The 25,120-nt window shown below is 44.3% G+C and overlaps 1 protein-coding gene and 1 long non-coding RNA gene across 8 annotated transcripts in view; one reads left to right on the forward strand and one right to left on the reverse strand.

The window, feature by feature from the left end:
- LOC120035090 (catenin alpha-2) overlaps positions 1-25,120 on the reverse strand; it is a 671,205-nt gene that overhangs the window by 82,104 nt on the left and 563,981 nt on the right. The window lies entirely within an intron of this gene.
- On the forward strand, positions 9,221-20,588 carry LOC120035093. Its single transcript, XR_005474109.1, has 5 exons — positions 9,221-9,325; positions 9,662-9,723; positions 9,923-10,014; positions 16,061-16,161; positions 20,543-20,588. It is a non-coding gene; the product is annotated as an uncharacterized LOC120035093 (long non-coding RNA).

Here is a 25,120-nt window from a genome sequence, read left to right on the forward strand (position 1 = left end):
CTATACCTCCAGTTAAACCACATCTCTATACCGTATCTCTGTCCTATACCTCCAGTTAAACCACATCTCTATACTATACCTCCAGTTAAACCACATCTCTATACCGTATCTCTGTCTTATACCTCCAGTTAAACCACATCTCTATACCGTATCTCTGTACTATACCTCCAGTTAAACCACATCTCTATACCGTATCTCTGTACTATACCTCCAGTTAAACCACATCTCTATACCGTATCTCTGTCCTATACCTCCAGTTAAACCACATCTCTATACCGTATCTCTGTACTATACCTCCAGTTAAACCACATCTCTATACCGTATCTCTGTCTTATACCTCCAGTTAAACCACATCTCTATACCGTATCTCTGTCCTATACCTCCAGTTAAACCATATCTCTATACCGTATCTCTGGACTATACCTCCAGTTAAACCATATCTCCAGACCGTATCTCTGTCCTATACCTCCAGTTAAACCACATCTCTATACTATACCTCCAGTTAAACCACATCTCTATACCGTATTTCTGTCTTATACCTCCAGTTAAACCACATCTCTATATCGTATCTCTGTACTATACCTCCAGTTAAACCACATCTCTATACCGTATCTCTGTACTATACCTCCAGTTAAACCACATCTCTATACCGTATCTCTGTCCTATACCTCCAGTTAAACCATATCTCTATACCGTATCTCTGGACTATACCTCCAGTTAAACCAAATCTCCAGACCGTATCTCTGTACTATACCTCCAGTTAAACCACATCTCTATACCGTATCTCTGTCATATACCTCCAGTTAAACCATATCTCAATACCGTATCTCTGTCCTATACCTCCAGTTAAACCATATCTCTATACCGTATCTCTGGACTATACCTCCAGTTAAACCACATCTCTATACCGTATCTCTGTACTATACCTCCAGTTAAACCACATCTCTATAACGTATCTCTGTACTATACCTCCAGTTAAACCACATCTCTATACCCTATCTCTGTATTATAACTCCAGTCACTGGAGGCTTCTTGCCATGGATCATCACTGAAGGCTTCGTACCATGGATCATCACTGGAGGCTTCTTGCCATGGATCATCACTGGAGGCTTCGTGCCATGGATCATCACTGGAGGCTTCTTGCCATGGATCATCACTGGAGGCTTCGTGCCATGGATCATCACTGGTGGCTTCTTGCCATGGATCATCACTGGAGCCTTCGTGCCATGGATCATCACTGGAGGCTTCGTGCCATGGATCATCACTGGAGGCTTCTTGCCATGGATCATAACTGGAGGCTTCTTGCCATGGATCATCACTGGAGTGAGGAGACGTATGGGCAGTCTGGTACGTGGAGCTACCACAGGGCTCACCAGGCTGGGGAGACATACAGGAGGCCTGGTTCTGGCAGCAGGCACAGGACTCACCAGGCTGGGGAGACATACTGGAGGCTTGGTTCTTGGCGCTGGCACCGGATACACTGGGCCGTGGAGGCGCACTGGAGGTCTCGAGCCTAGAGCCTGCACAACCCGTCCTGGCTGGATGGTTATCTTCGCCCTGCACATGCGGGGCGCTGGCACAGGACGCACTGGGCTGTGCAGACGCACCGGAGACACTGTGCGTAGAGCCGGCGCAGGATATACTGGGCCGAGGAGGCGCACTGGAGGTCTGGAGAGCAGGGCTGGCACAACCCGTCCTGGCTGGATGCTGACCCTAGCCCGGCAACTGCGGGGTGCTGGCACAGGATGTACTGGGCTGTGGACGCGCACTGGAGACACCGTGTGCTTCACCGCATAACACGGTGCCTGACCAGTACCGCGCTCCTCAAAGCGACTATCTTGCTCCAGACTCCAACCCCTCCAAACTCTTTCGTCCCTCTCCACTGCCAACCACTCCACGCTCAAACGGTCCAAGAATTCCTCCTCGGTCTCGGACTCACCCCTCAGCACCGACGCCCACATCATCTGCCCCCCCCCCAAAAAAATTGGGGGGCTGCCTCTCGGGTTTCCGTCCTGTCCTCTCCTCCGGACCACGCTGCTTGGTCCATTTGTGATGGGTAGTTCTGTCACGGCCGTTGAAAGAAGTGGACCAAGGTATATTTATCTTTTTATTTAAAATGTCGCCAACAAAACAACAAATGAAAAACAACCGTGAAGCTTACAGGGCAAAGTGCCACAAACAAAGATAACTACCCTCAACGAAAGGAGGGAAAAAGGGCTACCTAAATATGGTTCCCAATCAGAGACAACGATAGACAGCTGTCCCTGATTGAGAACCATACCCGGCCAAAACATAGAAACACAAAATCATAGAAAACAAAACATAGAATGCCCACCCCAAATCACACCCTGACCAAACCAAATAGAGACATAAAAAGGCTCTCTAAGGTCAGGGCGTGACAGATATGGCTTATCAAGCTGGTTAACAGCATGATTATTACACAGGTGCACCTTGTGCTGGGGATAATAAAAGGCCACTCTAAAATGTGCAGTATTTTCACACAACACAATACCACAGATATATCAAGTTTGAGGGAGCGTGCAATTGGCATGCTGACTGCAGGAATGTCCACCAGAGCTGTTTCCATATAATTTAATGTTAATTTCTCTACCATAAGCCACCTCCAACGTTGTTTTAAAGAATTTGGCAGTAAGCCCAACCGACTTCACAACCGTAGACAATGTGTATGGCGTCGTGTCGGCAAGCGGTTTGCTGATGTCAACTTTGTGAACAGAGTGCCCCATGGTGGCGGTGGGATTATGGTATGGGAAGACATAAACTACAGACAACGGACACAATTCCATTTTATTGATGGCAATTTGAATGGACAAAAATATCTTTCTTTTCATTTTGACATTATGGAGTATTTTGTGTAGATCAATCACGAAAAAAATAGAATTCAATCTATTTCAATCCCACGTTGTAATGCAAAAAATGTGAAAAAAATTAAAGGGGGTGTATACTTTCTATAGGCACTGCAGTTGACCCATCTGAGGCTGTGGGCCAGAGGCCCTTCCAAATGCTGGCCCTCCACTCGGGCTGGCCCTGTAAGTCCTGTCTGTTTCTGCCTCTCTGCCTCTCTGTCTCTCTCTGCGACCCCAAAATACTGTGAACTGGACCTGGGCCAACACGCCATGTTCGGCCAAACGAATAATTACAATTATCTAAAGAAGGCTGTGGGCCAGAGGCCCTTTCAATTGCTGGCCCTCCACTCGGCTGGCCCTGTAAGTCCTGTCTGTCTCTCCCTGTCTCTCTGTCTCTCTGTCTCTGTCTCTCTCTGCGACCCCAAAACACAGCGAGCTGGACCTGGGCCAACACGCCATGTCCGGCCAAAACAAATAATTACAATTATCTAAAGATGCAAGTGTGTGTGGGTGGGAGAAAGAGAGAGAGAAAGATAGATAACTATTGATTTTGGCTCTGATAATCACTTCAATTCTAATTGGATGAAGGCTCCCTTCCCTGCATGCAGTTGGGAATCTACATTGTGGGTATTCTCACGTACGCTGTCTCAATACCACAGTAGCCTACTCAGTACAGTACTGAACGCCTTAGAGCATGATTTTGAACCACTGCTATCAAAACTTAAGCACGGAAGGTGATAACTCATTGGAACTCTTATTGTGATCAAGCTTAAGCTTGACTATATCCAGATTGTATCACAACCGGCCGTGATTGGGAGTCCCGTAGGGTGGCGCACAATTGGCCCGGCGTCATCCGGGTTTGGCCGGTGTAGGCCGTCATTGGAAGTAAGAATTTGTTCTCAACTGACTTGCCTCGTTAAATAAAGGTTAAATAAAAAAATAAAAATGTAGCAACTAACGTGTGCAGACATATATTCACAAAGCATCTCAGGGTAGCAGTGCTGAGATCTAGGATCAGCATTTTAAGCATTAAGAAATAAGAGGGAGGACCAGCACTCTAGTAGTGGGAATGAGTCATTGATTTCTTGAGTACTAGAACGGACGTCAAAGCTTGATCTTTAACCAGAGATTATTATATATTTTTTTAAAATACTGTAAAACTATTTGATGGAATGTTCTTTGTGGCTGACCGACTGGGCAAGGGAAATTTAGTCTTGAAGACAACATTCATTTGCTTAGACTCTAGTGTTCCATTTGTACATGTGCATTTGCGGGGCACAAAAAAAACAAAAAACAAGCCAAGCATCACACTGTTTTTCTCCCTAAATACCCTTTCCCCTCTGTGTCTCATTCACTCAATTGCATTCCGACCGCTCCCTCCACACACTGGTTCTGAGTGCACACACAAGCTCCCGTTAGGCTTACAGAAATAAATGACTATAAAAGCGTATCTAACTGATGGGATACACAAGCTACATTCCTTGCCAAATGACGACAGTCTTATCACAAATTCAAAATGGACTGGTTGATTGAAGTAGGAAAAAGTGTGTTCCAACAGTGAGCTGCAGTTTTGAAATAACTGTGAAATAACAGCGAAAAAAATACCATGCTATTGTTTGAGGAGAGTGCACAACGACAACAAACTTTTATCATGACAATTGGTTTGATACATTCACCTCTGGAGGTAAATAATGTACTTACATTCAGTACTCTTGCTCTGATTTGTCATCCTGAGGGTCCCAGAGATAAAATGTAGCATAGTTTTGTTTGACAAAATCCATTTTTATATTCAAATGTAGGAACTGGGTTCTACAGTTTGAACCCCTGCGGTCTCTGGCCCCACACCCACCCTGCCAGGCCATCTAGATGTGTGAAAGTTAGTGTATAAGCTAATGATCCATCATGTATGACATTCCTGGGAGTGTGTAAACTTAAATGTTGTATTACCATATCATTTTTGTATGTTCTCTAAAGTTATGTACTTGAAAATGTATCAATTAACCAATTCGGCACATTTGGGCAGACTTGATCAAAATATTGTCCCGTATTGCAATGCTTCACTGGATCAATCTGAAACTTTGCACACACACTGCTGCCATCTAGTGGGCCTAAACTGCAATATTATATTATGGCCTTTCTCTTGCATTTCAAAGATTATAAAAAAATAATTTAAAAAACACGTTTTTCTTTCTTTGTATTATCTTTTACCAGATCTAATGTGTTATATTCTCCTACCTTAATTTCACATTTCCACAAACGTCAAAGTGTTTCCTTTCAAATGGTATCAAGAATATGCATATCCTTGCTTCAGGTCCTGAGCTACAGGCAGTTAGATTTGGCTATGTCATTTTAGGTCGAAGATTTAAAAAGGGGTCCGATCCTTAAGAGGATCTACTTTGCTACTTTGCTAACTGCTAGTTCCATTTAGAATTGGTTAGCCTCGAATATAACCTCCCCTAAACACTGACAGGTTCCACACTGTAAATTTGCAAAAACATTAGTTTGATACAGACAAAAAGTGTATTTTCATCAGAATCATTAAGCATATGCCTACTCACCAAACAGATGTTCGCCAAATTGAGCCCCGTTTCAAATTATCACACTTTGTGAATAACTGTTCAAGGCACGAGATGCACATCACTTCAGATTAGTAAATGTTTTCATTTGGGAAAAATATGGTGTTCCATTTTATTCTGCTATATTACATCATGTTTTTTAAAACTTTTTTGGGACTGAATATTTATGGGGCAATTTAGCAATTAGGATTTCTTGTCTGCAATGGTTATGATAAATTAGGCATTGTTGCGATCTGTTGGCATATTTTTTCCCAGTGTGAGTACTCGAACAGTCAAAAAAGGTCAAATGCCCAACCTTACAGCACTCCTGATTAAATCAGCACTCATTACTTTATTTTGAAGCTCAATGGGGCCTTTACACACAGGGGGCAGTGCCCAGAGAAGTAAACGAGGATCTGTCTCTCTTTCCCCCCCCCCCGTCAGCCAGCCTAAACCCCCTGCCTCGTCCACCCCACACGGCCTCCAATCCCTAGCTTTGCAAGGAGGCAAGATAAATCACACACCTTCGCTCTCTGGAACAATTAATGGACTTCATGCCAGCCAAAGTGATGGGCTTAAGCAGGATTCAGAGCCTCGGGATAGAGGGATGAGGCAGGAAGTGAGGAAAGAAAGGAGGAGGGAGAGAGGTAGGGGGAGGAGAGGGTGACGTTGAGTTATGTCACCCCAAACGGAAGCACTCTGTTCTATTAAAAGACCTCCAACTAGACGTTTACTTGTTGAAGGGTGGGCTGGGAGCGTGGGTCCAGGGGGTTAGTGACAGGGGGTCTGTTCCTACCCTGTAAACACACACACACACAATCTCAGAATCCTGATAAATCTCCCTGTCAACACGAATGGAGAACACTCGACGAGGGAATAGTACAGTATACGACACACAGCCTGCTAAGTGCAGCACCGCCCCTCTCTCCCCCTTTCACCCACCCTTTAAGAGGGGGAGAGATGCAAGACATATGGGCCTCCTTCCTGGAGAGATGGCAGCTTAGTGTTTGTTAAAATAATGTGGTGTCAACTCCCTCTGGGAGCCTTGTGCACGATAGGCTGGTGAGCGGGAGAAATGAGTGGCTGATGGCTGTGCATTCGGAAAGCTATGGTGGCGGTGGGGTTATGGTATGGGCAGGCATAAGCTACGGACAACAGAGGTCAGTAGTCCAGAGCAGAGTCCGAAAGCTACAGAATGGTAGGCAGGCTCAGGGTCAGGGCAGGCAGAATGGTCAAAAACCCGTGAAAGCTAGAAAACAGGAATACTTTCCGAATGCACTGTATGTATACTGACCAAGGACAAATGCCCGCAAGGGTGATTCTTATACTTTATTTACTTGGCTTTATAATAACATCAAGACTCATATTTGGATGCTGATGACAACAAAAACCAACAAAAAATATGTCGGGATATATAAAGGCAAGTAGCGTAGTATTTATATATTTCCATTACAAAAGCTAGTGGGGCAATGCAGTGACGGCAGAACTAGTGTAATCAGGTTAATATGAGTACTGCTATTATATGATATCAGTACTTGTTGCATTTACAACCCCTGTCCTGTCGTCAACTGATTTCAGCCAGTGTATGGCTGTGGATTGAAAGCATTGTTTGACTGGAGTATTGGCAGTTCATTTGACAAATGAATGGCTGGCTGGCTAGCTAGCTAACAAACATACAGTTCAGATAAACTCTTCAAATTCATTATTTTACACAATAATTATCACAGCACTGGCAAACCATGATTGATCAACAGTCGGACCAAAACGGCTGACCTTTCTCCCATCGTAAGAAGGTTCATGTCCATTCTAGTATTCAAATTCCTAATCTCAGTCTTTTCGCTATCAATCCAGCTGTCCAACATCTCTTATACTCTAAGTGAAATAACTGCAGGCTCTGCACACAAACGCCCACGCACACACACACAAACACTAGAGTCAGGAGAGCCACCAGCCCAGAGGCCAATCCCCTTCAACTACACTGCACCGGAGCTCGTATGTCATCATCGTCTTCTCCTCCTACACATCTCACTTCTCTTTTATTCCATTTCTTCGTACTCCATCGGATTGACTAGTCTGGGAGTTGAATAAGGTGAGGGGCTGGATTCAGACTCTTTGAACTGCACCATAGATGGCTTTGTCCCTGTAGCTTCTAGAGCTGCAGCAATTGTGACTGTTGTGCTATATCAGCTCTCTCTCTCTCCCCTCCATCCCTCCCTCCCTCCCTTTCTCTCCCTCTCCCTCTCCCTCTTTCCTTCCTTCCCTGCCTACCTCCGCTCTATCTCTCTCTCGCGCTCCCCCTCCTTCCCTCTCTCCCTCCCTCCATCCCTCCCTGAGACAAAGCGGGCCCAAATAGTGTCTGACTGTAATGCACTCAGGATCCAGTTCCTAAATCACAATGAAGATGAGCTTAAAGTCGTTGTTCCCTAGGTGACGGGATGACTAATTCAGGAGGGAGGGACTGGGTTGGGGAGATACACTCCTCTGCACACTCGGGGGAGTGGGTTCAATGCCCTCACACACACAGACAAATACGCACGCACACACAGACACACAGACACACACACACACACACACACACACACACACACACACACACACACACACACACACACACACACACACACACACACACACACACACACACACACACACACACACAATTAAGTCCTCTAAATGGTAAACAAAAGTCTGCAACAAAGGACTAAGCCAATAAACAGTGTGCAAACGACTGAGGCTCTGCCTGTTTCTCTTGAGTCTTTTTTAAATGTCAGAAATCTCCTTGCTTTAGCTGTCGTGTCAACAAGTGGATGGCAAGTGTGTAGAATAACTCATGACGGTTGGTAGTGTGTGTGTGTAATAAATAAATAATAAACACATTATTTTTTATAGCCGAGATGTATTATCATATGTATTATTTATTGCTGCAGCTTAAACAAAACTGCAAATCATACCAGCGCTTCTCTCAGCAGAGAACCGAGCCACGCCACAGAAAATAGATCCAATCCCCGCACGGTTGTCAAGGAGACAATGCAACGCTGCGGTGCTCGTTGTATGTTGTTTTTCAAAGGCTTCCTAGAGCTTTGGATTCAAATAACCTCTTGAAGACACTTGACTAACTATTGAGGCACGTACCACCCATCATAATAGGAAATAGTGAATGTGTTTTGTAACCATTCACTAAGTAGATCTCTCTTAAAAAAAATGTTTTTAAAGACATTGAGAAAGAAAAGACATGGTGGTGAATGTTGCTATTCAAATCACCCACACTGGAATCAATATGCAATCTGGGCTGATATCTATTGTGTTGGCCCAACTGAAAAACACTAATTGGAGCCACAACGAGGCTCCACATAAGAGCTGTGGAGAGGAAATTTACAGTGTGGCCATTAGGGCTACATTGAATCACTACTGGTGCACAGCTACATAGCCTATCCATAGACATGTAGGAGGGTTAAAATGGTTATTCCATCAAAATACCAATTACTAGAATAGTACACAACGCAGAAAAGAACATCCAGGTTAAGGGTCAGTGGCCCAAGCCCGCGAACAGGAATATTCCAAGTTCAAACAGAAGGGGGGAGTCAGATCGCTATGATCGCCAGGAACTTTACTTTTGGTTTATATTTTCAATCGTTGCGCTACTATTACTGCCTGTTGATGTTAAGTAGGCAGCTACATTAGCAGGATGATATTAACATCTTCGGGTTTTATTTCATTAAATGTGCTTTATTTCATCTGGGTGCTTACGTCACCTACTAACACCCTGGTACTACCCGTAGCTCCCGTTCTCCTCAGTCCAAGAAAACACTGAGAGAAAGGTATGTGTCGCAGATGTCTCCTGTGAAGAAGTCCATAACGTCAAATAATTAAAGCATCCCAGGGTTATTGCTCTAGTTATTGTTATAAGTGAGTGTGAGACTATTGAAACATGTAACATTCAGAGTTGTATCGTTATTGATATAGTTTTACAGAGTGCTAGTTAGCATGTCTTTCTGAATGCAGCTGGTCAGCTGAGCTGCCTACATATGCTAGCGTTGCATTATGGGAGATGTAGTTTTAGCCCTCTTAAGGTCTGAATGGGATAAATGCGATTCCACGTTGTGGCTTGTTTGTATTACACTGTTTTTGTACATGAGTTGTTGTATTTTAATACTGTCACCACTGAAAGCACCTAGCAATGTATTGGAGATGTGAGACAGGATATGTGTTTTTCCTTCTTTACCTTTTCATGCTCCTCTATAGAACAACTTGTCAGAGTGCATTGGAGAGTATTCCTGTCCTGTCTCTTCATAATAGTATTGCAGGTATGGTTCTATTGTCTAAGAATTACTATTATACATTCTTTGTATTAAAGATTGTTTATTTTATTGTATACATTATGGCTTTATGTATGAATGTAATTGTGGGAGACTGAGAAATCCCTGAGAGAGAAAGAACAACTTGTCAGATGATGCATTGGAGACTGATGTATTCCTGTCCTGTCTTTTCATAATATTATTGCAGGTCTACATAAAAGCCCCAAAAGACAGCCGTGGTGTCGCTCTTCATTTCTTGGATCTTCTGTGGTACACATAAAGACCGCTAGAGACGTACAGGTACTTTTTAGAAAACGTTTAAAAAATGAAGGAGAGCCGCACAATCTAGGAGCTCAAATGCAAAAATATTTATGTCCAACGTTTCGACAGACAAGCTGTCTTCATCAGGGTATAATGACAAACACTGCGGGTTGACTCATTTATATAGTGTCAAAAGACACACAGGTGTCTGTAGTCATGGCCGGGTGTGGCCTGATATCATTGGTTAATTCTCATATATTAAAATGGCATACAAAAACCAAATGGATAGCGTATGATCATAGATACAATTTGGCTACATCAGCCTACAAACATTTACAATAGCAACATCACAATCACAAGAATGGCTTCAGATCAAAGTCTACGTTGAGACCGAAGGGAGCAAGCGTCTTTAAATTAAAGATCCAAGCAGCCTCTCGTTTTAACAATAAATTGTCGAGGTCACCCCCTTTCCTAGGGAGGATGACCTGTTCGATGCCAATATAACGTAGAGACGAAATCGAGTGGTTTTCTTTCAAAAAGTGGGCCGCAACTGGGTAAGTCGAGTTTCTGCGCCTAATGGTGCTACGATGCTCCGCGATACGTACTTTTAATTCGCGCTTTGTTTTACCAACATCATTTTTACCACAAGGACAAGTTATAAGATAAATAACTGCCTTAGTGGAGCACGTGGTAACACCTTTGATCGGGATCTGTTTCCTTGTTTGGGCGTGTTTCAAGGATCAACATTTATAAGTGCCATTGCATTGAGCTTGTAGTTTCCATCCAGTAGGGGCGCAAATACACGTTGTGTAGGGATATCTTGGGGTGGTAAATTAGAGTTTACCAGTTGATCTCTGAGGTTTCTGCCCCGTGAGAATACGACCAAGGGAAGGTCCGAAAACACATTACCGATACTATCATCGGATCTTTGTGAACGATTCCCTTAATTTGTTCAGAGCACTTTGAATAGCGGGTAGTTCGAACGCGAGAATGCTTATTTTTGCGAGACTGACCTTGAAAAAGATCGTCTCGTTTTTGTTTTGAATTCTCTCAATGGCAGTATTAATCTGACCACTTTTTGGAAAACTGTCATGTTGGCTCCAAACGTCCCATGACATTGGCTGAATTCCAAATGACACCACATTTTTCCTATATAGTGCATTACTTTTTACCAGAGCCCTAGGGTGCCATTTTGGACTTAGCCAATACCTTTCTAACTATAGCTATTGACGCCAATATGGCGCCCAATGAAATGACATATCTGTGTATGGTTCTGGTGCACACCACAGGCCTGTATACAGCATTGATTAACAGAGCCTACTGAAGGATGTATCTAGCCTAAGGGCTTGGCGCTAAGCTTACGCTAATGAGCTTGGCTAACTATCTCCTCCACCTGTTTCTAAGAACATGCAACACATCTCCTGTCTGTTCATGCAGTATTGCACATGCGCACATACACCACCAAAGACACCACTGCTTCCGCAGACATATAGATCATTTTGCTGTCCTCTTTAGCCCGCCCATTTCACGTGTTTACTACAGAGTTTACGTGTGGCTAGTTCACCCTGTCACCGGTGCTAAAAGTCAAGGACCAGCGACCCCCCCCCCCCCTCCACTTCCTCCTTCCACGTCAACAACTCATAAAAGCCTATCATCATTATATGACTTCACAACGTGATTTATTTACATTGGAAAGTGGTAGTACCTGAATGACGTGAGAACGAAGAGAGGTCAGGGTAAAGGAGATGGGCACCAGGAGAATAATTCCCAGTATATTAAACTTTACTGAGCTCAACAAGGGACACGCTGAGGTAATTGAAAACAATATTAACAATCCATAAAGCTAGGCGGGACAGGAGCTGCTGCCTTTGGACTGAGTAGGGGAGAATGTGGTGTGTGAGTGAGTGAGCGTGTGCAGTAGTCCAATTAGACTCCTGGATATTGGATTATCTTGTTCACACTGGTGTGAGTAACAAAACAATGAAAGTAAAAGAGAGAAGAGGAGAGAGGGAAAAACAAATGTCCCAGGGGTAGAGGGCATCTACTCTCCCTCTATCCGAGCCAAGCAGTCGGTCTTGGCACGGAGGTTACAATTATGAAAATGGACAGCGGGGTTGTTTCTTTTAATCTATCTATATCATTCCACAGTCCCCCTCGCCCCATTTAAAAGCCACTGTTTCAAGAGAAACTATACATTTAAACCCGTTCACCGTAAAATAGTGGCTCGCTGATTGTTGTTGGGACACCAGTCGCTTTGGCCGTTTGACTAGAGTGTGAGGGATGAGGCGGCTATTTTTAGAGCTATTTCTTCGGGATGATTTGTCGTCCATCCATTCGTATTCTTTCTCTCTCTCTCTCTCTCTCTCTCTTTCTTATAGAACTCTCATGTGGCAGTGGTGAAGCAAACCCACGTTCTATAGAGACAATGCTACATGCTATTGCTGTTGTAACAGCTATATGAGAATGCAACAGAAAAATCGATGTTCTTATTGGACAATGTCAGCACGGATAATGTTTATCTCCATCTAACCCATTAGCCAATAGCAATCTCTCACACAGCCTGTGTGTGTGTGTGTCCTAGCTCGATTGCTGACATTTCTACGCCGCTCTCTGTTTTTCCTCTCCCTCTCATACGTACATATGCAGAGCAAGAAATTATGCATTATTAGCTAGCCCAGATAGACAAGCGTCATGGTGAATGTCAGCTGTTGTCAGCACTTTAATGCCTTGACTTTTCCACTGTGAAGGAGAGCGAGAAAGTGTTTGAATTCCCGAAGAGTTTCACTGATCTGAATGACACGTACCATGAGTCTAATTCCACATCCTTAATCTTTAAAAAAAAAACTTACAACTGCTATTTGGAACAGTACAACCTGTTGTCCTTACAACCCAGATGAAGAAACTATTGGCATTGACATATTTCTCCACCTTGTTCTGTACTTTTGTACTCATCGCCATGGTACATTTCAGTTGCATAAAGAACAACAACAACATAAGCTTGAGCAGTAAATATCTCTTGATGAAGTATACAGGGTTACAATGTACCTCTTGCTCTAATCTATCGACAGTGATTGTGTCTCGAGGAGCAATGGCGGTGGCGGTGCCAAAGCAAAATATCACACGTCGACGCCTGTCCTTTAAAAGGAACACTTGGCTCTCATTATCTCCAGACGTGGACACAGTGTGACGCCAACGTGAAAGGCCAGCGTGTGTGTGGTGTGTGTGTGTGTGTGTGTGCCGTCTGACCAGCTGCTAGTGTGAAAATAACGACACAATTAGCAAGGTTCATGCTCATTAGTAGGATGGCCACTGCCCCCTTGTGTCTGAGAATTGTGTACCTACAGTATGTGTGTTTGTCTGAGTGGGGTGTTTGTTTATGTGTAGGTGATCTGAGTTACCCTTGCAACTTTGACAGCGAGGGTCTTTACGGACATGACAATTGGGACGATACGAGCAATAATGTCCACTTCTATGTGTCAATGAGAATAGACAACTCATGCAACTTGAGAGTGAGCTGCGTTGTTATTACTGTACAGTCATGGCAAGGTCTTCCAGCTGGCAATCATCAGAATCTCCTCTCATTTAAACCTCATATGACCTCTATTATCTTCAGTAAACAGACGCCTCGATGCCTCGTAAACTTCTCAGTGTTCTACGTGACAACAGTCGGTTTGACTACATCCCAAATGGCACCCTATTCCCAATAGTTTTGACCGGATCACTATGGGCTATAGTACACCACAAAGGGAATAGGGTGCACTTTGGGACCCTGTTTACAAGAATTGTATTTTCTATAGCTCGTTCTTCATACGTTTACGAGGTGGAGTAGAAATGCCCACTTTGCCACCAAATGCCACCGGACGTTGCTGATAAAGAGTCTCAGGACCAACCAGCAAGGACGAATGCATCCCAAATGGCACCCTATTCCCTATATAGTGTACTATTTTTGACCAGGGTCCCATAGGGGACACACCCCATGTCCAGCAGGCAAAGTCAAAACAGCAATCAGCGTGAACCCCTTCGGTGCGATTGCTTAATTTATCTAATTACTTCATTAACGGAACACAGATAACTTCTGGCCCACGGGTCTCCAATTAATATGACAACTCGGAGCCAAATGTTTTTATAGGTGCTGCTTTCCTTACCACCCAATAATAAACTATAAATTACGAGTCCAATTAATTTGGAATTGGTGTAATTAAGGCGATGGGAAGTGGCGAGGAGCGGCCGACCTATTGCTCCTCAGGGAAGGGTGAGCTGCCTGGACATGTCCACAGTAAATAACCATAGCAAAGAAAATAAAAAAATCCAACGACCTTCAAAATACCCTTTCGCCTCTCACATACGCATAGATGGAAGTCATTTAGAAGCTAGAAGCTAGGCACTTTTAGTTGCTCTTGATTCAATTTCCAAAATGCACTAGATTGACTTATCACAGCTGTGGGTTGACCTACTAGCCTACGAAGTTAGTCAAGTAGACAGTGGGCAGGTTGTGGGTGAGATCTGGGTGTATTCAAGGGATCTGGGTGTATTCAAATGTGCCTTAATGTCTGCTAGTGTCATTAGTACTCTATCATGGTCAGCTTAGCTTCTCTTAGGTTCACCCTTTAGATTATGGTCTTTGATCGGCTTCCCCTCCCCCAATCCTAACCTTAACCATTGCTGGCGAAAATGCAAAACTGAGCCAAGATCAACCTCTAGGGCCAAGTCACTCTACTCCCTTAGGTTCACATTAGGGCAATTAAAAGTATTAAAATCTAAAGGTTAAATGCTAGGCCCGATGGTGTTTAGGGGTCACCGGTTTTTATTCACTGTTTGACCTTTGACCCTGAATAGGCTCTAACCCTAGCAGTCCAAGTGATGGTACAGAACACAAGGGACACTTTTGGGGTTAATCTCAAAAGTTTGAGATTCGCTTCTGTATAAAATAGAACTGTGGAATTCCCATGTAGCCAGCATGATGTGTTGATGAAAATACAGGAAGACAGGACATACAGTAGCGATCCAGTCTTAAGTTTCTCATGAATAAACATCAGGCAACTCTCCACAAGCCCTGTCAATGACAGGGTTATAACCGTGTGATACAGAGGAGGCTGGTGGGAGGAGCTATAGAAGGACAGGCTCATTGTAATGGCTGGAATGGAATTAATGGAACGGAGTCAAACTTGGTTTCCATATGTTTGATGTGTTTGATACCGTTCCATTTATACCATTCCAGCCATTGCAATGAGCCCATCCTCCTAAAGCTCCTCCCACCAGCCTCCGCTGGTATGATGCCAATAGCTTGGGGACTGTTCGTAGGAGCTTCATGAAATGGGTTTCCATGGCCAAGCAGCCACACACAAGCCTAAGATCACCATGCGCAATGCCAGGCGTCGGCTGGAGTGGTGTAAAGCTTCACCATCTGGCAGTCCAACGGACAAATCTGGGTTTGGGGAAAGGCAGGAGAACGCTACCTGCCCCAATGTAGAGAGCCCCGACCTCAACCCCATTGAACACCTTTGGGATGAATTGGAACGCGGACTACAAGCCAGACCTAATTGCCCAACATCAGTGCCCGACCTCACTGATGCTCGTGGTTTAATGGAAGCAAGTTCCCGCATCAATGTTCCAACATCTAGTGGAAAGCCTTCCCAGAAGAGTGGAGGCTGTTATAGCAGCAAAGGCCGGACCAACTCCATATTAATGGCCATGATTTTGGAATGAGATGTTCGGCGAGCAGGTGTCCACATACTTTTGGTCATGTAGTGTATACAGAGTATGCCAAACAGTACCACACATGCATCACATTGTACTGCATCAAACAGCTTTCAGTTCAGGTGTACAAAATTCAACATTTTCAACATATTCCAAATCTGTACTAAACTTGTGTATCAACGAGAAAGAGAAAGCACGTTGCTTGACCGTGGTGCTTTTGCTCACACGTGGTGGTTCTCCTTGCTCCGAGAAATCAAAGTTGTATGATTTGCCTGTTGGTTATACATAATTAACCTGCATCCATCTAGGAGTTGTTTATTTGACCTCTTAGAAGAAATAAGACACGACAATAGCATTAATGCTGAACCGGTGTGTAATCATTTTACAGTTGCTCTCAGAGGGATGGTGGTTTATGAAGACACAATCCTGGAGCTCCATTAGTTAGAGTCCCCTCCACTGAGACATCAAAACGTCCCCACAATTCACAAGGTATGTCAGTTCTGCTCAACGTGTTCTCGTAATGCATGAAAGTACTGACAATGTCAGCTCTACCAACAGCATCCTCAAAATGCATCTCAGGTCACTGTCAGTAATTTCCGGTCACAACTTGTAGACTTGTTCACGTGCTGCTGTGCGTTTTGTTGCTAACCTTACTTTGCTACCTGCCAACTTAACGGTTTTTACATTTTAATTACCGGTTTATATTTTTGCGGTTTTCCCTCGCTCAACTTTTTTTCATTCAACTTTTTCACTCCGGACGCTTTCTCTGGACGTGGTTCGTCAGGACCTCCACCAGCCGAAGCTAAGTAGTAACATTAACATGATGCCTTCTAATTGCAGTTGCTGTACTCATAATATACAGGAGAACGATCGCCTTACGGTGAGGATAGCTGTGCTGCAAGCCCAGCTTCAGACAAGGGTAATATAATTGTAGGAAAGGATGAAACAGTGCCTGTGCCACCAGTAAGTAAAGATAGTAGTATAAATCCCCTCGCACGGTCCCCGCAGCCGGACAACTTTCTCATGGGTTCTGGAAGGAAATGCTGTAGGAATGCTCAACCGGTGTCGCTCATTCAGCCAACAGAAACTTTCAACCGGTTTTCCCCATTAAGCAGCAAGTCGGAGTCAGAGGCCGAGCCTTCTCTTGTCTCTACTCCTCCCGTTACGGGGTCTGAGACGCCGAAGCCTCCCACCATTAGCTCTGACAAATTGAAAACCCTAGTCATTGGCGACTCCATTACCCGCAGTATTAGACTTAAAACGAATCATCCAGCGATCATACACTGTTTACCAGGGGGCAGGGCTACCGACGTTAAGGCTAATCTGAAGATGGTGCTGGCTAAGGCTAAAACTGGCGAGTGTATAGAGTATAGGGAAATTGTTATCCACGTCGGCACCAACGATGTTAGGATGAAACAGTGAGGTCACCAAGCGCAACATAGCTTCAGCGTGTAAATCAGCTAGAAAGATGTGTCGGCATTGAGTAATTGTCTCTGGCCCTCTCCCAGTTAGGGGGAGTGATGTAAGTCGCTCTGGATAAGAGCGTCTGCTAAATGACTTAAATGTAAATGTAAATGATGAGCTCTACAGCAGAGTCTCACAACTCAATCGCTGGTTGAAAACTGTTTTCTGCCCCTCCCAAAGATTGAATTTGTAGATAATTGGCCCTCTTTCTGGGACTCGCCCATAAACAAGACCAAGCCTGGCCTGTTGAGGAGTGACGGACTCCATCCTAGCTGGAGGGGTGCTCTCATCTTATCTGTGAACATAGGCAGGGCTCTAACTCCCCTAGCTCCACAATGAGCTAGGGTGCAGGCCAGGCAGCAGGCTGTTAGCCAGCCCGCCAGCTTAGTGGAGTCTGACACTAGCACAGTCAGTGTAGTCAGCGCAGCTATCCCCATTGAGACCGTGTCTGTGCCTCGACCTAGGTTGGGCAAAACTGTTCGCCTTAGCAATCTCACTGGAATAAAGACCTCATCCATTCCTGTCATTATTGAACGAGATTGTGATACCTCACATCTCAAAATAGGGTTACTTAATGTTAGATACCTCACTTCCAAGGCAGATATAGTCAATGAACTAATCACTGATCATTATCTTGATGTTATTGGCCTGACTGAAACATGGCTTAAGCCTGATGAATTTACTGTGTTAAATGAGGCCTCACCTCCTGGTTACACTAGTGACTATATCCCCCGCGCATCCCGCAAAGGCGGAGGTGTTGCTAACATTTATGATAGCAAAATTCAATTTACAAAAAAAACCCAGACGTTTTCGTCTTTTGAGCTTTTAGTCATGAAATCTATGCAGCCTACTCAATCACTTATTATAGCTACTGTTTAGAGGCCTCCTGGGCCATATACAGCGTTCCTCACTGAGTTCCCTGAGTTCCTATCGGACCTTGTAGTCATGACAGATAATATTCTAATTATTGGTTACTTTAATATTCACATGGAAAAGTACACAGACCCACTCCAAAAGGCTTTCGGAGCCATCATCGACTCAGTGGGTTTTGTCCAACATGTCTCCGGACCTACTCACTGCCACAGTCATACTCTGTACCTAGTTTTGTCCCGTGGAATAAATGTTGTGGATCTTAATGTTTTTCCTCATATTCCTGGACTATCGGACCACCATTTTATTATGTTTGCAATCACAACAAATAATCTACTCAGACCCCAACCAAGGATCATCAAAAGTCGTGCTATAAATTCTCAGACAACCCAAAGATTCCTAGATGCCCTTCCAGACTCCCTCCGCCTACCGAAGAACGACAGAGGACAAAAATCAGTTAACCACCTAACTGAGGAACTCAATTTAACCTTGCGCAATACCCTAGATGCAGTTGCACCCCTAAACACAAAAAACATTTGTCATAAGGAACTAGCTCCCTGGTATACAGAAAATACCCGAGCTCTGAAGCAAGCTTCTAGAAAATTGGAAGTCTTCCAACTAGCTTGGAAAGACAGTATCGTGCAGTATCGAAGAGCCCTCACTGGTGCTCGGTCATCCTATTTTTCCAACTTAATTGAGGAAAATAAGAACAATCCAAAATTGATTTTTGATACTGTCGCAAAGCTAACTAAAAAGCAGCATTCCCCAAGATAGGATAGCTTTTACTTCAGCAGTGATACATTCATGAACTTCTTTGAGGAAAAGATCATCATCATTAGAAAGCAAATTACGGACTCCTCTTTAAATCTGCGTATTCCTCCAAAGCTCAGTTGTCCTGAGTCTGCACAACTCTGCCAGGACCTAGGATCAAGGGAGACACTCAAGTTTTTTAATACTATATCTCTTGACACATTGATGAAAATAGTCTTGGCCTCTAAACCTTCAAGCTGCATACTGGACCTTATTCCAACTAAACTACTGAAAGAGCTGCTTCCTGTGCTTGGCCCTCCTATGTTGAACATAATAAACAGCTCTCTATCCACCGGATGTGTACCAAACTCACTAAAAGTGGCAGTAATAAAGCCTCTCTTGAAAAAGCCAAACCTTGACCCAGAAAATATAAAAAACTATCGGCCTATATCGAATCTCCCATTCCTCTCAAAAATGTTATAAAAAGCTGTTGCACGGCAACTCACTGCATTCCTGAAGACGAACATTGTATACAAAACGCTTCAGTCTGGTTTTAGACCCCATCATTGCACTGAGACTGCACTTGTGAAGGTGTTAAATTACCTTTTAATGGCGTCAGACCGAGGCTTTGCATCTGTCCTCGTGCTCCTAGACCTTAGTGCTGCTTTTGAAACCATCGATCACCACATTCTTTCGGAGAGATTGGAAACCCAAATTGGTCTACACGGACAAGTTCTGGCCTGGTTTAGATCTTATCTGTCGGAAAGATATCAGGTTTTTCTCTGGATGGTTTGTCCTCTGACAAATCAACTGTAAATGTTGGTGTTCCTCAAGGCTCTGTTTTAGGACCACTATTGTTTTCACTATATATTTTACCTCTTGGTGATGTCATTCGGAAACATAATGTTAACTTTCACTGCAATGCGGATGACACACAGCTGTACATTTCGATGAAACATGATGAAGCCCCACAATTTCCCTCCCTGGAAGCCTGTGTTTCAGACATAAGGAAGTGGATGGCTGCAAATGTTCTACTTTTAAACTCGGACAAAACATAGATGCTTATTCTAGGTCCCAAGAAACAAAGAGATCTTCTGTTGAATCTGACAATTAATCTTGATGGTTGTACAGTCGTCTCAAATAAAACTGTGAAGAACCTCGGCGTTACTCTGGACCCTGATCTCTCTTTTGACGAACATATCAAGACTGTTTCAATTAACTTCAGTTAGTGCTAAACACGGCTGCTAGAATCTTGACTAGAACCAAAACATTTTATCATATTACTCCAGTGCTAGCCTCTCTACACTGGCTTCCTGTTAAGGCAGGGGCTGATTAAGGTTTTACTGCTAACATACAAAGCATTACATGGGCTTGCTCCTACCTATCTTTCCGATTTGATCCTGCCGTACATACCTACACGTACGCTACGGTCACAAGACACAGACCTCCTTTACTGTCCCTAGAATTTCTAAGCAAACAGCTGGAGGCAGGGCTTTCTCCTATAGAGTTCAATTTTTATGGAATGGTCTGCCTACCCATGTGAGAGACGCAGACTCGGTCTCAACCTTTAAGTCTTTATTGAAGACGTATCTCTTCAGTAGGTCCTACTGATTGAGTGTAGTCTGGCCCAGGAATGTGAAGGTGAACGGAAAGGCACTGGAGCAACGAACCGCCCTTGCTGTCTCTGCTTGGCCAGTTCCCCTCTCTCCACTGGGATGCTCTGCCTCTAACCCTATTACAGGGGGTGAGTCACTGGCTTACTGGTGCTCTTCCATGCCGTCCCTAGGAGGGGTGTGTCACTTGAGTGGGTTGAGTCACAGACGTGATCTTCCTGTCCGGGTTGGAACCCCCCCCCCACCCCCCCTTGGGTTGTGCCGTGGCAGAGATCTTTGTGGGCTATACTTGGCCTTGTCTCAGGATGGTAAGTTGGTGGTTGAAGATATCCCTCTAGTGGTGTGGGAGCTGTGCTTTGGCAAAGTGGGTGGGGTTATATCCTTCCTGTTTGGTCCTGTCCGGGGGTTTCGTCAGACGGGGCCACAGTGTCTCCCGACCCCTCCTGTCTCAGCCTCCAGTATTTATGCTGCAGTAGTTTGTGTCGGGGGGCTAGGGTCAGTCTGTTATATCTGGACTATTTCTCCTGTCTTATGAATTTAAGTATGCTCTCTCTAATTCTCTTTCTCTCTCTTTCTTTCTTTCTCTCTCTCGGAGGACCTGAGCCCTAGGACCATGCCTCAGGACTACCTGGCCTGATGACTCCTTGCTGTCCCCAGTCCACCTGGCCGTGCTGCTGCTCCAGTTTCAACTGTTCTGCCTGCGGCTAGGGAACCCTGACCTGTTCACCGGATGTGCTACCTGTCCCAGACCTGCTGTTTTCAACTCTCTAGAGACAGCAGGAGCGGTAGAGATACTCTGAATGATCGGCTATGAAAAGCCAACTGACATTTACTCCTGAGGTGCTGACCTGTTGCACCCTTGAAAACCACTGTGATTATTATTATTTGACCCTGCTGGTCATCTATGAACATTTGAACATCTTGGCCATGTTCTGTTATAATCTCCACCCAGCACAGCCAGAAGAGGACTGACCACCCCTCGTAGCCTGGTTCCTCTCTAGGTTTCTTCCTAGGTTCTGGCCTTTCTAGGGAGTTTTTCCTAGCCACCGTGCTTCTACACCTGCATTGCTTGCTGTTTGGGGTTTTAGGCTGGGTTTCTGTACAGCGCTTTGTGACATCAGCTGATGTAAGAAGGGCTTTATAAATACATGTGATTGATAGTACCCACAATGTTTTTTGAACTGCCTGGAAAATACCATTGACCATTAACTCCCAGATCCCTACATTTGTTTTGGATTTTCAAAGCGACTTTGAGATTCTTGTTTGTAATGAAAAGCGCTATATACAAATGCTACACTATGAAAACGCTACACAGCGTCCTGATAATACACATAAGTCCTCACAATGTCAGGACGACACACAACATCCTCATAACGACTGTCTCTTCGATGACCTAGCCTCCGCATTACACCCACACTTTGTATTTTCATAAACTTATCATGGTTGCTTTCTCTCAACCCGATGCCAGGCTTTCTTATGCTTTTGTTGTCGTGGAGAAGGAGACTGAGGAGAAGAGAAGCCGGTGGGGCAGAACTGATGCAAATAAATGTGCCGTCTGCTACTAGCAGCTGCTGATAAAAGTGGGAGCGGAGAGAGAGTGGGGGAAATGCAGGGGCCCGGCAAGGCAAAACAAATGGAGTGATTAGGGCACCGGTTGGAAACGGCGTGCAGGCAGGACACAGATAGCACCGTCTGCCATTACCCAAACACTACAGGGGGGAGCACAGTCACTTACAAACACACGGGCACAAACGTACGTGGGCAAAAAGCAGTCACGCACACGTGCGCGCATACACACACACACTCACACATTGCAGGCTGCACTACTGCATCCCAAGTGACATCACTGTACCTTCCCCAATCAGGCCAGCTTCTACTGTATCTATGGGAGAGGGATATGGATGACAGCTCACAATAAGGTGTCCCATAATGAGCTGGGTAGCCAGTGGCCAGTGAGACATGTTCTCTGAAGGTTAAATAAAGGTTAAATGCAGCCCAACATCGGGTTAGGAGATACATTTTTATCATAATCTATACCCCTTTTGAATGCTCCCTTTTCGGTCCTGGTTACATTACTAATAGCACACACTTACAGCACACACACACAAATGCACGCACGCACCCACATGCACACACACACACACAGGCACGCAGGCATGCACACACGTACACTCACACACAACATTCATCACCTAACCCGATATTAGGCCATATTTAACCTTTATTTAACACGCCAAGGAGAGTGATGGAGTGCTGCATCAGATGACCTGGCCTCCACAATCACCCAATCTCAACCCAATTGAGATGGTTCGGGATGAGTTGGACCACAGAGTGAAGGAAAAACAGGAAAAAGTGCTCAGCATATGTGGGAACTCCTTCAAGACTGTTTGAAAAGCATTCCTCATGAAGCTGGTTGAGAGAATGCCAAGAGTAATCCCAGAAATGTACCATACACACAACAAGCTTATTTCTCTCATGGGTGGCTACTTTGAATAATCAAAAATATATTTTGATTTGTTTTTACACTTTTTGGGTTACTACATGATTCCATATGTGTTATTTCATAGTTTTGATGTATTCACTATAATTCTACAATGTAGAAAATTGTAAAAATAAAGAAAAACCCTTGAATGAGTAGGTGTGTCCAAGCTTTTGACTGGTACTGTAGATGCAGGCACACATGTAAGCACACAAGCCCACTGACACAAGGTAATGTCTGTCATGCTGTCCGGTATTGATGAGAAATTACACTCTATTTATTCAGTCCAAGAATAAAGGCCCTAATCTCAATTAAACCAAAAACACCACTCTTCTACCAGTGATATTGGAAATGTGGACTCACACAGTCAACAAAGCTACCTAGTGTGAAGAGTATTGATTCTTAACATGGCCTTGCTATGAGAATGCTGTTGTCACAAAATTACTATCACTACTATTACTCAGCCATTAATACATGGCTGAAAAAGTCAACCAATCGCCACACAAGAGGAGAAAGCCTTAGTCAGCAAAACAGAAACGGCCATTCATGATGACCATCATACAATTACAAAATGTAGTACAAAATATCACAGAGGACAGTGAAAACAGTGGCTGTGCAGTCACAATATCATTAGCTGTCACGGATCCCCCCCGGTACTGATGCTCATTCTGTTCACCAGTTCCGGAGGTCTACGTCACCGGCTTTCTAGGCTTCACTGAACGGGATTCATTATCATCAACCCTGGACTGTCTTGTCTGATTACACACACCTGGTTCCCATTTCCCCCGGTTAGTATGTTATATATGTGCCCTCTGTTCCCTCTGTCTTTGTCGGTTATTGTTCCCATGTTCGTTGGTGGTGTGAGTACCTATGCGTTGGTGCAGCTGTTATGCTGCGTACTATATATATTGTGTATTACGGGTATCGTCCCGTGTCGTTCAACGAGGTTTACCCTCGCTCTTTTGTTTGGGTACAACCCAGTGTTTTTGTATACGTGTTTTGTTTTGGGTGTATTAAAAACCCCTATTGTGTATTCCTGCGCCTGTCTCCAAAATCCTTTATACCAGCGTGACATTAGGATTAGTCTAGTGAGTTTATGGAAATCATCAAAATATCCCTTTATCAGGTCTCATTCAAAAGCTCGCGTGCTAAAAAATGCTATACACACAAGCCAACCTTGACTCAAATCACTCGTATATATCCGGGTATTCAAGGTTGACTCCGCAATCAATATCCTACCTTGTACTTCTGCACGTAACACAACTCATCTAACTGCAAACAGAATAGACGACTTAACTCACATACTTTCAGAGATGACTATGTGCAGTAGCTGGTATTTAGCTACTATAAAAGGCTTTATGAAGACTGTGTGAATGCCTACATAATGGGGGCTACAGTAAAGTGTTACCTGTGACGGCAAAATATTGGCAGGAGCAGTTGTCGCCGAGATGGGGAAAAGAAAAAACAGGTTTGTGGCTAATTGGCTGCGAACAACTATGTGGATGGATGAGTTTAGGATTCCTTTCCATGGTAACACAGTTCTTTCTATATCTTCCCTCCTGCTCACCAGATACACAACTTTATTCGACAGTGCAGGTCTTTATCACCAGAGAATACACCAAGGCTGACAGACAAATGAGGAGGGTGTATGTAAGTGTGTGAATGTGTATATGCGCATACGTGTGAGTGTGCATGCATTTGTGTGTGCCATTGTGCATATCTCTGTGTGTGTGTGTGTGTGATGGCATACACAATTCGGAATTGGGATATGTGTGGGGGCGGTTCCCTTTCCCAAACTGCCAAATCATCTTCGGTGGAGGGCTGAGACACAACCCTTCCACTCCTCCCCCACCTCCTCCCCCTCACCCCTCCTAAGAGAGAGAGTGAGCGGAAGAAACAATGGGAAGATTAAATTCCAATGGTGTCCATGGAGACCGCAGGACATTCCACATGTCGCAGTGATAAGGGGGAGATTAATTGTATATAAAAGTGTGTCAAAACGGTGTTAACCCTAAAACCATTGAGCTGAGGTACCGCAAATCCCCCTCTGAATCCTCATCTGCCGAATGTCAAGCAAAAGAAGAGAGCGTGAGAGAGAGGGTTACGACTACATCTATGCCAGTCGAAGCATAATCGAACTGTTCGAAACAAGAGCTTGGATATAAAAAGCCACAGGCTTTCAGATATGTACCAAGTCTCAAGGGGTGTTAGAAGAGCGAAAGAGAGAGAGAGAGCGAGAGACCTTGACAAAGTACAGACACAGTGAACACAG

The sequence above is a fragment of the Salvelinus namaycush genome, chromosome 42 (genome assembly GCF_016432855.1).
Source record: "Salvelinus namaycush isolate Seneca chromosome 42, SaNama_1.0, whole genome shotgun sequence".
Lineage (NCBI taxonomy): Eukaryota > Metazoa > Chordata > Actinopteri > Salmoniformes > Salmonidae > Salvelinus > Salvelinus namaycush.